Source organism: Anabrus simplex, chromosome 8 (genome assembly GCF_040414725.1).
Source record: "Anabrus simplex isolate iqAnaSimp1 chromosome 8, ASM4041472v1, whole genome shotgun sequence".
Taxonomy (NCBI): Eukaryota; Metazoa; Arthropoda; class Insecta; order Orthoptera; family Tettigoniidae; genus Anabrus; species Anabrus simplex.
The window spans coordinates 130,903,908-130,915,120 of record NC_090272.1 but is presented as its reverse complement, the minus strand read 5'-3'; the positions used below and the strand labels follow the sequence as shown (position 1 = coordinate 130,915,120).

Genomic DNA, 11,213 nt, shown 5'->3' with positions numbered 1-11,213 from the left:
CCCAGAGGCTCTGAACTTTGGAGCGTGGGTTAGCGACCACGGGAACCTTAGCTGAATCCTGACATTGCTTCCACTTACGTGTGCTAGGCTCCTCACTTTCATCTATCCTATCCGACTCCTCTTGGTCAACTCTTGTTTTTTTCAACCCCCACGGTATTAGGTTCCCCAGGCCTAGGGATCCTTTCATTTTCACGTGGTCCTTGTTTTCCTTTGGCCGATATCTTCACTTTTTGAAGTGTCGGATCCGTTCATTTTTTTCCTCACATTAGTGTTATATAGGACGGTTGCCCAGTTGTACTTCCCCTTAAAACAATAATCACCACCACCACCAGCACCACCTCATTGAAGGAAACCTCCATTACGAAGCCATGAATTCAACATGCGTGGAGGAAACGTTAGGATCCCTTATCATAGATGAAATGGCCATCAAGCCCAGAGTACACTATGATCGTAATCCTGATCAGCAACAGTTCTGGAAATAGGCCTACTTGATGAGACGCTCGAAGGTAAGCTAACTAATCAATTCGCGATTATTCTATTTTCTTTCAGATGTACTATTTTTAATAGGTCTAAAATATCTGGAAGTTTTTTGCTATTGGTTTTACGTCGCACCGACACAGATAAGTCTTATGGCGACGATGGGATAGGAAAGGGCTAGGAGTGTGAAGGAATCGGCCGTGGCCTTAATTAAGGTACAGCCACAGAATTTGCCTGGTGTGAAAATGGAAAACCACGGAAAACCATCTTCAGGGCTGCCGACAGTAGGATTCGAACCCACTATCTCCCCAATGCAAGCTCACAGCTGCGCGCTCCTAACCGCATCTTAGATGCTATTGATATTAAGAATGACACCATACCTTTTCAGAAAAACCTGTCACTCTGGAGTTGTCTTCCTTGGCCATGATATGTGGTTATCTCGTAGGAGTTGCGGAAGAAAATTCCAACTGTCAATCATGCTTGGGACAGATATCCTCGGCCACTACTGACAGTCCATTGATGTGCCTCATTAGGATGAAAGATCGTGGAGTATTACGCTACCCCTCAAAAGAATTTGTTTACTTCCTGGAAAATATGTTGAATTTTACGCGTCACTCATTACGTTATATGGGAAATACGAATTTAGTTTAAAAACTTCACGGTTTTTTTTTCCAAAGTTCATTGAGGTATTCAAATGTGACGAGTGTGATCAGAGGGTACTGACTGCAACTCTCATTACAAAACTTTTAAAACCAATACTCTACAATGAAGCTCATACAATTAATTACAGATGCTCATGACTTGCAAAAGAACTTCAGGACAAAGCCTTTAAGTTGGAAGATCTTAAAAATGTGAGTGATACGAGCAGTGGTCATGGTAAGTCATTTTTAATGTATTACTTTTATTAATTATCACACTTAACTTCGCCTAAAATAATTCCAAATACCACTTAAATTTGCCTTACTTTACATGCAACCACTCGAAATCACATTTAGGTGGTCCTAACTTCATTATTTGTAGATTTTTACGTCTTTAGAAACCAACATGTACTATTAATTGAATGTATTTCGCGCGAGCAGCATAGTAAGATGTCGAGACCTCTGGCGGACGTTCGTAAAACTACTTGCGACCCGCATTTCTATCGGTCCACTTCCCGGCCTTGTATATCTCGTAGGCAACGGTCCTGTCTATTTACACCCTCACCGTAAATTTCTCAATACTCTCATACGGATGAAAATTCCCTTTCCTACTAGTATTCCTTGTTTGTTACCTGAGCCTTCCCCTGACAAGATACAGGTTTTTAATCAATTTCTCGATGACGCCCGATTGACTCTGTGAATTTCATTCTCGCTCCTGTTTCTATTCGAACGATCCCTTCTATATACGGTATATACGCTACTTATGTATCTCTTAGTAATACTGCTCATTACATAATAGTTTTTATGTATTTTACGTGTGAATCCTATTTATCCCATGTGTGACTTTATGGAACCATACAGTTTCTCGTGTGTTTTTTCTATTTTAGAAGTGTAGTAACTAGGTAAAAGAACAAGAGTCCATAAGCATCAAGAAAGAAAAGTAAAGAATACTTAGTCTGTTCTTTGTCCCTCATCCTATTCTTCATCATTCCATACAACATTTTTCTGTTGCCATCTACATCTTCATTTAGTTTACCGGTATCACTCCATTCATTCAACCATTTTCCTCTTTCTGCTCTGACAACCTGCTTAGGTTATTTTTTCGCCTACTTATAGAATAGAATTCTTTGTCCTTATCTGGTCGACTTTTGGAATATTTTCTGTAGGCATTGTTTTTTTTAACGACTGTGTCTCTTGTTTTATCATTCCACCATGGTGTCTCTTTCCTTTTCCTTTTGCCATTTGTTCTTCCACACGTCTGCTCTGTTGTCTTGACCATATTGAACATAAATAAATAACCGTTGTAGTAGGTACGTATTCGCTAAAGAATAGGATGAAAATGATTAATTTTGTCGTAGACCAACGAGTAATAGCACTCATTTTCGTTTTATGAACATAAATAATAATTTTAAAAAACCAGCTTCTTTAACTTTATAATTTTTACGAAATCACTAATCGTACTAGCACGAAAGAAACCGAGGCTTCTCCGCTTGTGACGCGCGGCAATTATAAAACTATTGTACGGTATCTCGTTGAAAAGCGAAGACAACAGTACTAAGGTGCGTATAATTTGATCTAAATCCACAAAGGGAGGTAATAAAGTCTTAATTACTACTTATCTTGTGAAATAATAGCGTTTTTTCTTTAATATAAAATATATTCCTGCTAACAGTGGCAGAAGAAAGAGAACGCTTACTAATAATAGGGTTACCAAACGTCTGGAAAATCTCGGACATACCCCTACAATTTAACCTTCTGTCCGGCTTCCGAGAGGAAATTTTTAACATTCTTAAATGTCCGTCTTTTTTGAAATTCAAAGCATATAAAGTTTAAAAAAAGGCATTTTCCTGTCGTGAAAGAAAGAATGAATTTTTAAATACTTTCTCTGCATGCGCATTTATGTTTAAAGGTTAAATGAAGTTTACAGGTGGTTATTGTGGTTGCAGGCGATAATGTTGTGCCACTGGTGTGATTTAAACCTATTTGAACAATCTAGTTCAAGCTCTGATATAGTGTCATCTAATGACAAGTGGGTGAGATATTTTACAGTGCACAAAACTGCATTAGTTCTTACAATATACCATTAGGGATCTTTCTCTTTTGATGCATTTGCTAAAATGGCATCGTTCACATGAGGCTTTACAAAGCTTACATACATATTGCACAGACGGTTCGTGGAAACCCAATCAGCTACATAGCATAAGGTGAAACCCATGTATTGCCAACCTATTTAAAGGATTCCTCATAATATTGTTCGGTTCTGTCCATCTGTGATCGAGCATAGCGTCTGTTGAGTCAGCTGTCAGCTCTTTTCTCCTTCCTGTTCTGTAGAAGCTCTTGTTCCTGCCTCATAGATGGAAATTTCACTCTGAATTTTAAGTCTTCCAGTAGAAGAAGGAGACATCTCGGAAATCCCAAGAGTGCTAATAATTATGAAACTTGTTAAGGCCACCTGGGTGAGGTACTGGTTATCCTCCCTAGTTGTATCCTCCGACCCAAAGTTTCACGCTTCAGGACACTGCCCTTGAGGCAGTAGAGGTGGGATTCCTCGCTGAGTCTGTGGGAAAAACCAATCCTGGAGGGTAAACAGATTAAGAAAAAGAATTATGAAACTTGCCATTCTGAGCTGCTGAAAATTGTAGATTACCTTTTATTTTTCCCTATTCCTGCACATAATACAAATGTAGAGCAGGTATTTTAATTGATTTTCTCTCAGTGGGCAAATGAGAGATATGGACTATTGATAGGCTCTGTGAAGGGTGTATTTTTACTTAAATATAACGTCAAATGCTTAAACTGCTCTAATTTTTATCAACATGTTTTAAACAGGCCAGATATTTTCCAACAAATCAGTACAGTATGTTTCTTAAATATGAATGATATTTCATAGTAATAGTAGCATTGATTTTGTTCTTGGTAGATGTGAGAAAAACATGCGTTAAATATTTCTTATTTTCATATATTTTTGCTTTCAGTACATTGTTTTCCAGTGTCCTACATTTTTCCTATGATATCGTACGTTTTAGAGCAATAAGGCCTACATTCCACTAAAAGCATCTGGTAACCCTAACTACACAAGAACTCCATTTTGTGGTAAACGCCTTTCTGTGTCAGAGAACATGAAAAAAATATCAAAATCTACTGAACTGAATTGTAATTCTTTTAGAAGCAGAATTTTAAAAAATAATGTGAAATTGAGGCTACATTTTAAGTATTACGAAGTTTTTGAAGAGTTGCCTAACTGTTGTCCTTTTTTAAATTAGTTAATACTGATTGTGCTTTCCATTCAAAAATGTTATATTGAATTTTCAAAAATTCTTACATAATATTGTTACCATTCTGTATGCTCCAGTTATGAAATTAGTAACATCTAATTTGTACATGCCATAATAGTGTTCAGATTCTTCTCTTATCCTGATTTTTTGCTGCTTGGTTCACCTAATGGGGTTTGGAAATCACGTTCAAGAGCTCTTTGTTTTTAACCCATGTTAGGTCTGTCTGGAATAATCCACATGGGTAAGGTGTCTAAATTAATAAGTGCATGTGTAATGAAATAGGGTTAAAGTTGGAAAGAAAGTGACCTTGCTCCTTCACATTACGTATCACTAATCCAAAGGTGAAATGGAACACCATTGAATATCACTTCATGAAAGGCTGAGAATGGGATTTTAACCCTTTTTTCTCTTTAGATGTGGAAACTTTCAATTCACATTGTAGATTTTGAAAATAATTTCCTCTTTTTATTTTCAATAATCTTCTCTTACCTGTTGGTAGGAAGGTTGCTTTATGTAACAGCAGTGTGTACTTTTCAATAGGGTCACCACCATTTTTACTTTATCCTTCACTGATCAAGCCTGCTGCAGAAAATTTTGAACTAATGTGTTTCTTTAGGTATAGGCCTATTCTATTCATTACTTCAGATTTACTTTGCATTGTGTTCCTCCAATTCTCAGTTGTTTGAGAGACTTCCATGTTCCGAGTGCCAGGTGGTTGCTTGCCTCCCCTTTGCCAGCCATATTCCCACTGGCGTTACTTTCCTTCATAGTTCAGTCCGATATACTTCGGCTGAAGATGGAACGGGTGGTGTTGTCTTTTATCGTTGTTGTTGTTGGCTGCTATTCGTTTCTGAGTATACACATTTTCCTGCTTACAATCCAATGCTGTTTGTGCTTGTAGTTCTGATGACTGAACAAATAAATTTTTTTTTGCTATGGGCTTTACGTCGCATCGACACAGATAGGTCTTATGGCGACGATGGGATAGGAAAGGCCTAGGAGTTGGAAGGAAGCGGCCGTAGCCTTAATTAAGGTACAGCCCCAGCATTTGCCTGGTGTGAAAATGGGAAAACACGGAAAACCGATAGTGGGATTCGAACCTACTATCTCCCGGATGCAAGCTCACAGCCAAATAAATTCTAGCATGACACATGTGTCGATACAGATTGCACTCGATGGATAGGAGAGGATGAGATTGCATGTGACAAAGTATGTGTATTTTACCTCTTCGTGCCTGTGACGTTCTTGCTTAAACAGTTCAACAGCTGTACAGGTTGTTTGGCACCAAAGCGTGCTATCCTTGGCAAGTGTGTCCTAGGTTTGCGGGGTGATGTTTGTAACTTTAATGGTTTATTTAAGCTGGTCAACAAACACTTCAAAGGGGCACCAAGGGGTCTTGTGCCTGAGAAAAGTTCACCATAAAGGAACTGGCGAGAAAGCCTGGTGTCGCTCATACAGTACACATGCTCAGTCCACCAAAGCCAAAGGCCAATGATGGAGGCGTCTAAATTTTTCATGCATGCTGTCTCAAGAACTGCAAGAATGGAGACATGGTTCTCCCATTTGATATTTAAGATTGAACAAAGTTTCTGCTGCTTCTTAATGTCACAGCAGTACAGGGTCCAGGTTTCACATCCACAGAGTAGCTAGGCAGTCACTCGCTGATGAGTATGATTGTCTTCCTCAGATGTTACTGGTGAGTCTATGAGTTTTTAGGTGGTTGTGGAGGCCAATCCTCGAGCCACAAATTCTTCTACAGTGGTGGCAAACATTACCATTGTTGAGATCCAGTTGTTGAGGGTTATTTATCCTGAGGAACGTTCGCATTGTCCAAGCAATTCTCTTCTCAGTTTCAAATCTCCAGCCTTGATTTTCGAAGTTCTTAGAACCTTCGTGGCTAAGATGATGCCATACCAGGCAGTTAGCTGTTTTTGTTTGTCAGTTAGTGGTGTTGATGCAGCATTTCTTCATGTCTTACTTTAGTACGTTCCTGAATCTTTTTTTGTTATCCACCATGGTGTCGACGGCCACCCTTCAGTTGAGCATGCATAATTTGCTTTGGGAGGTGAAAAATCAGGCATACAAACGACATGACCTGTCCAACGAAGTCAATGTTTCATGATCATAGCCTCAATGTTGGTGGTACAGGCTTCTTCCAAGATACTGATTTTAGTTCAGTGATCTTGTCATTTAACCCTAAGGTTCTTTCTCAGACAGCGCTGATGATATTTCTCCAGGCAATTTATGTGCCTCATGTAAGTAGTCCATGTTTCACACCCATAAAAGAGTGTTGGGATTACAATAGCCTGGTACACATGAATTTTTTTTTTTTTTGCTAGTGGTTTTACGTCGCACCAACACAAATAGTTCTTATGGTGATGAACATTAAGTTTTATCTGAATACTGATGTTATGGTTATCAAAGATCATTTGTCATAGGGGACTGAATGCTGCACTAGAACAATTCAGATGATATTGAATTTCAGCATCTATATTGGCATTTGCTGAGAGGTGACTACCCAGGTAAGCAAAGTTTTGGATGTTCTACAAGATCTTGTTGTGGACTGTGATTATAGAAGCAGTAGCATTGGCTTTGGGTGCAGACTGATGCTATATCTGTGTCTTTTGTATGTTGAGACTTAGACTGATGCTTGTATATGCTTTTCTGAAAGCATTTAGGATGGTCTGTAGTTCTTCTTCTGAGCTGGCCAGAACAACATTGTCATTTACATACTGAAGTTCCATAATCCAGGTAGTGGAAATCTTGGTCTTGGCACGCAGTCTGCTAAGGTTGAATAAACCTCCTTCAAACTTGTGCTCTATTTCTATGCCCTGCGGTAGTTCACCTTTAACAAGGTGAAGTATGGTCCCAACAAAAATTGAGAGTAGTATAGGAGCAATTACACACCCTTACTTTACACCAGTAGTGATCTCAAATAATTCTTCAGGTCCATTATTCATAAGGATAGTACCATGCATGTTGTCATGTAGGGAGTTGAAGGATCTTAATGAATTTTGGAGGACAGCCAATTAGCACTAAGATTTTCCCAAGAGCATCTCTATTAACCAAGTCAAAGGCCTTGGCAAGATCTATGAATGCCATATATAGTTGGTGATTTTGTTCCCTGGACTTCTCCTGCATTTATCTAGCACAGAAGACCATGTCGACAGTACCACGATTGGGTCTAAAGCCACACTGTGTCTCTGGTAAAATCTCTTCTGCAAGTGGCACTAGACGATTGGATAGAATACTGGTAAGAATTTTGCCAGCAACAGAGAGCAAGGATCATCATCATCAATGTCCCACTCCAGTCGCTCGGGTGTGGTTAGAGCAAGGATATTCCATGGTAATTACCACATTGGGTTCTATCCCCTTTTTAAAAATAATATGGCCACTATTAGTATGAGGTATGCAGGCATGGTTTCTAAGTTCCAGATTTTGACGATGAGTTTATGTAAATGCTGAGTGTGGACTAGGCCACCTTCCTTCAAGAATTCAGCAGGGATTCCATTTGGTCCAGCAGCTTTATTGTTCTTTAACAGTTTGATAGCATCTTCAACTTCTTGAAAATAAAGAGTTTTGCCAATATGCTGCTATATGGGTCATTGAGAGATTTTAGAAAATATTTCCTCCTGCACATATGTTTGTCTGTTTTGAAGTTCATGGAAATGCTCCTTCCAACGGGCATTTGTGGAGCAACTGTCTTTAAGTAGTTTGGAGCCATCCTTTGATGTTAGTGGATTTATACCCTGAGTAGATGGACCATATGTAGCTTTGGTGGTACTGAAGAAAGCCCGGGTGTTGTTGGTGTCTGCCAGATGTTGTATCTCTTTGGACTTTAGAACCCACCATTGATTTTTAAGGACTCGAGTAGCTCTTTGTGCAACTGTTTTGGCTTCTTGATACTGTTGTTTTTTGGGAGCTGAGTTAGGGTTGTTCTGCCATACCATGTGTGCTTTCCTCTTCTTATCTATGAGGTTCTTAATTTCTTGATCATTGTTATCAAATGCTTTTTATTGATGTAACTGACCAATTCTTCGTAGGACGATAGCACCACATTCTTGAATGTCGACCAATGTTCTTCGATGCTGTCAGGATATGTACTGGGGAGATTTTGTCTTAGGAGTTTGTGGAATTTGGTTTTATTATCATTGTCCTTCAGACGATCAGCGTTCAGCTTAGTGAGTATTTTATGTTTTCTTCATTGATCATGAGCATGCAGAGCCATCACAAATTGTATCAGTCAGTGGTCGGTTCTACAGTCATCAACACTACTCAGGGCCCTTGTGATTAAAACATCACATTAGTCTTGGGCACGCACAATGACATAATCTATTAGATGCCAGTGTTTTGACCTTGGGTGCTGCCAAGATGTCTTAAACTTATCTTTCTGTTGGAATAGGGTGTTAGTGATAACCAAATCGTGTTCCGAGCACTTAGTGGGTAGAAGAGTTCCATTGGAGTTGCATTTTCCTACACCATCCTTGCCAGTTACACCAGGCCATAGTGCTGATTCCTTACCAACTCTGGCATTGAAGTTTCCCAAGAGAAAGATTTTATCAGCCGTGGGTAGTTTGCTTAGAAGCATGTCAAACTGAGAATAAAATGCTTCTTTCTGGTCTACATCAGAGTTGAGAGTTGGAGCATAAGCACTAATTACAGTGGCACGCTGATTATTTGTGAGCTTTAGGTGCAGGGTCATTAGTCTTTCAATTATGCCCGAAGGTAATTCATTGAGTGTAAGAACAAGTTCATTCTTGATGGCAAAACTGACTCTGTGAATGAGGGGATCATAACATCCTTTCCTATCCAAAAGAAAATATAACCACCACCATGCTCTCTGATTTGTTCATCACTTGCCCGCCTAGTTTCACTTAGCACTGCAATGTCCATGTTAAATCTTCTCAGTTCATGGGACACAATTGCAGTTCATCTTTCTGGTTGATTATCTGTGTCAATTGACTATTAGAGTGCAGATGTTCCAAGTTCCAAAATTTGTATGTAACTTCTTTTGAACGCACATATGATGTTTCCTCTGGGTGTGGCTTCCCAGCTTGGTTGTGTTTAGGCTGATTTAGGGCACCGTTTCTAGCCCCTCCCCATTTTGGACGAGCAGAGTGGATCCTGGATAGGCCTGCTCAATCACGAATGCAACCCACGAATTGCTTTACAGCCTTTCCTCGAGCAAGATGGTGATCACACACTCGTCGCCTACATGCTGGTTTGTCACTAGGAGCCTCCTGACTACACAATCCTGTTCCCATCGTAACTCCCTGATCGCCGCAGGTACTGATCTTCGGAAGACGCTTGTGTGCGATGCCCAAAAACTTCTATCATATCTACAATTAAGGGCTATGAAAGCATCCATCTAAACAATATAGTGGCCCACTTTCATATTTCATTATCAAAAATAAAAGAACCAAATGAATTTAATGCTGAGATGGATAATTATAGTTTCTGATTTAAAAAAAAAAATAATAATAATAATAATTCATTAGCTCAAAGAGTGTCAAAGTTATAAAGCCTCAAAATATAGCTAAAATGCTCAGTATACAGCAATTAACATGTTACAAATATACTAGTGCTCAGTGTGTTAACATACTGACAACTGATACACACCTTGAAAGTATTCCGTCAATTATGTAGTGATTACTTGGACTTGGAAGACAGCGAGGAATTGTATATATTTTATGGGTTAATTTTATATGTAATGTAATTGTCTCTCCTCGGTATGTGAATTTTGGAATTGTTTGATTTTATTATGGCTTTAAGATTGGTTCTTTATCATGGGAAAAGTAAAGTAAGATATATTAGGAAACACCACATCCTGTTGTGTACACGTGCCAGATTGGCGTGGGATATTTCCGGATATTGCATCAATTTCGTAACTTCTTAATCTTCTTTATCAGCACTAATTTCTGCGTTTTAATTGGAGAAAATAAAAGTAAATGTGATTGGTAGGTGAAGGAAAAAGATCGGACGCTCATTGGCTGTTGTAAGGTTTCCTAATTTCCGGAGAGAAGCGTTGTCGCTAGAGCCTTGCTCTGCCAAGGCGTCTTTTCTGTTTGACCAGTGAAGGGAAAGGTTGCCTTCAAGGGTACGGGTCTTCTTGGCCCCGCCATCAGGTAAGCACTTAATTGTTTTTCACCTTTCAGGTATTTAGTTTCAAATGTAGTGTTTCATTTAATTTATTTTGCCGGAGCTTACCCCTGGTTTTCCTTCAGCTTCTAAATTTTATTAAAATGACTTAGCCATTTCAGTAAGTTGCGTCACATCTGTAAAGAGACAGTTCCCACTTTGTTCTTCTTCTTTTCCTGCCGCTTTTCCCACACCTGTGGGGTCGCGGGTGCGAACTGCGTCGCACATGTGGATTTGGCCCTGTTTTTACGGCCGGATGCCCTTCCTGACGCCAACCCTCTATGGAGGGATGTAAGCACTATTGCGTGTTTCTGTGGTGGTTGGTAGTGTAGTGTGTTGTCTGAATATGATGAGGAGAGTGTTGGGACGGACATGTGCACCCAGTCCCCGAGCCAGAAGAATTAATCAGGAGCGATTAAAATCCCCGACCCGGCCGGGAATCGAACCCGGGACCCTCTGAACCGAAGGCCAGTACACTGACCATTCAGCCAACGAGTCGGACTCAGTTCCCACTTTGTTTATTTTGTAAATTATTTATTCGACGCCTTTCGATTTAATCATAATATGCAAATTTCACCCTGGGCCTGTCTTGTTAATTCTGCTTCATCTTGGGGTATTCACCTTTAGGACGGGAACCCTTTCTCAGAAGTGTTTTTGGGGGGGGTTGCTTACTGAAGATGCTCTG

At 39.6% G+C, this 11,213-nt stretch overlaps 1 protein-coding gene across 1 annotated transcript in view; it reads left to right on the top strand.

Annotated features, from left to right (window-relative positions):
* The first annotated feature begins 2,385 nt into the window (after positions 1-2,385).
* Positions 2,386-11,213, top strand: part of LOC136879201 (meiotic recombination protein DMC1/LIM15 homolog) — a 115,307-nt gene continuing 106,479 nt past the window's right edge. The window contains exon 1 of the mRNA XM_067152996.2: positions 2,386-2,425. The gene's annotated coding sequence lies outside the window, so the exon portion shown is untranslated. The remainder of the gene's footprint in view (positions 2,426-11,213) is intronic.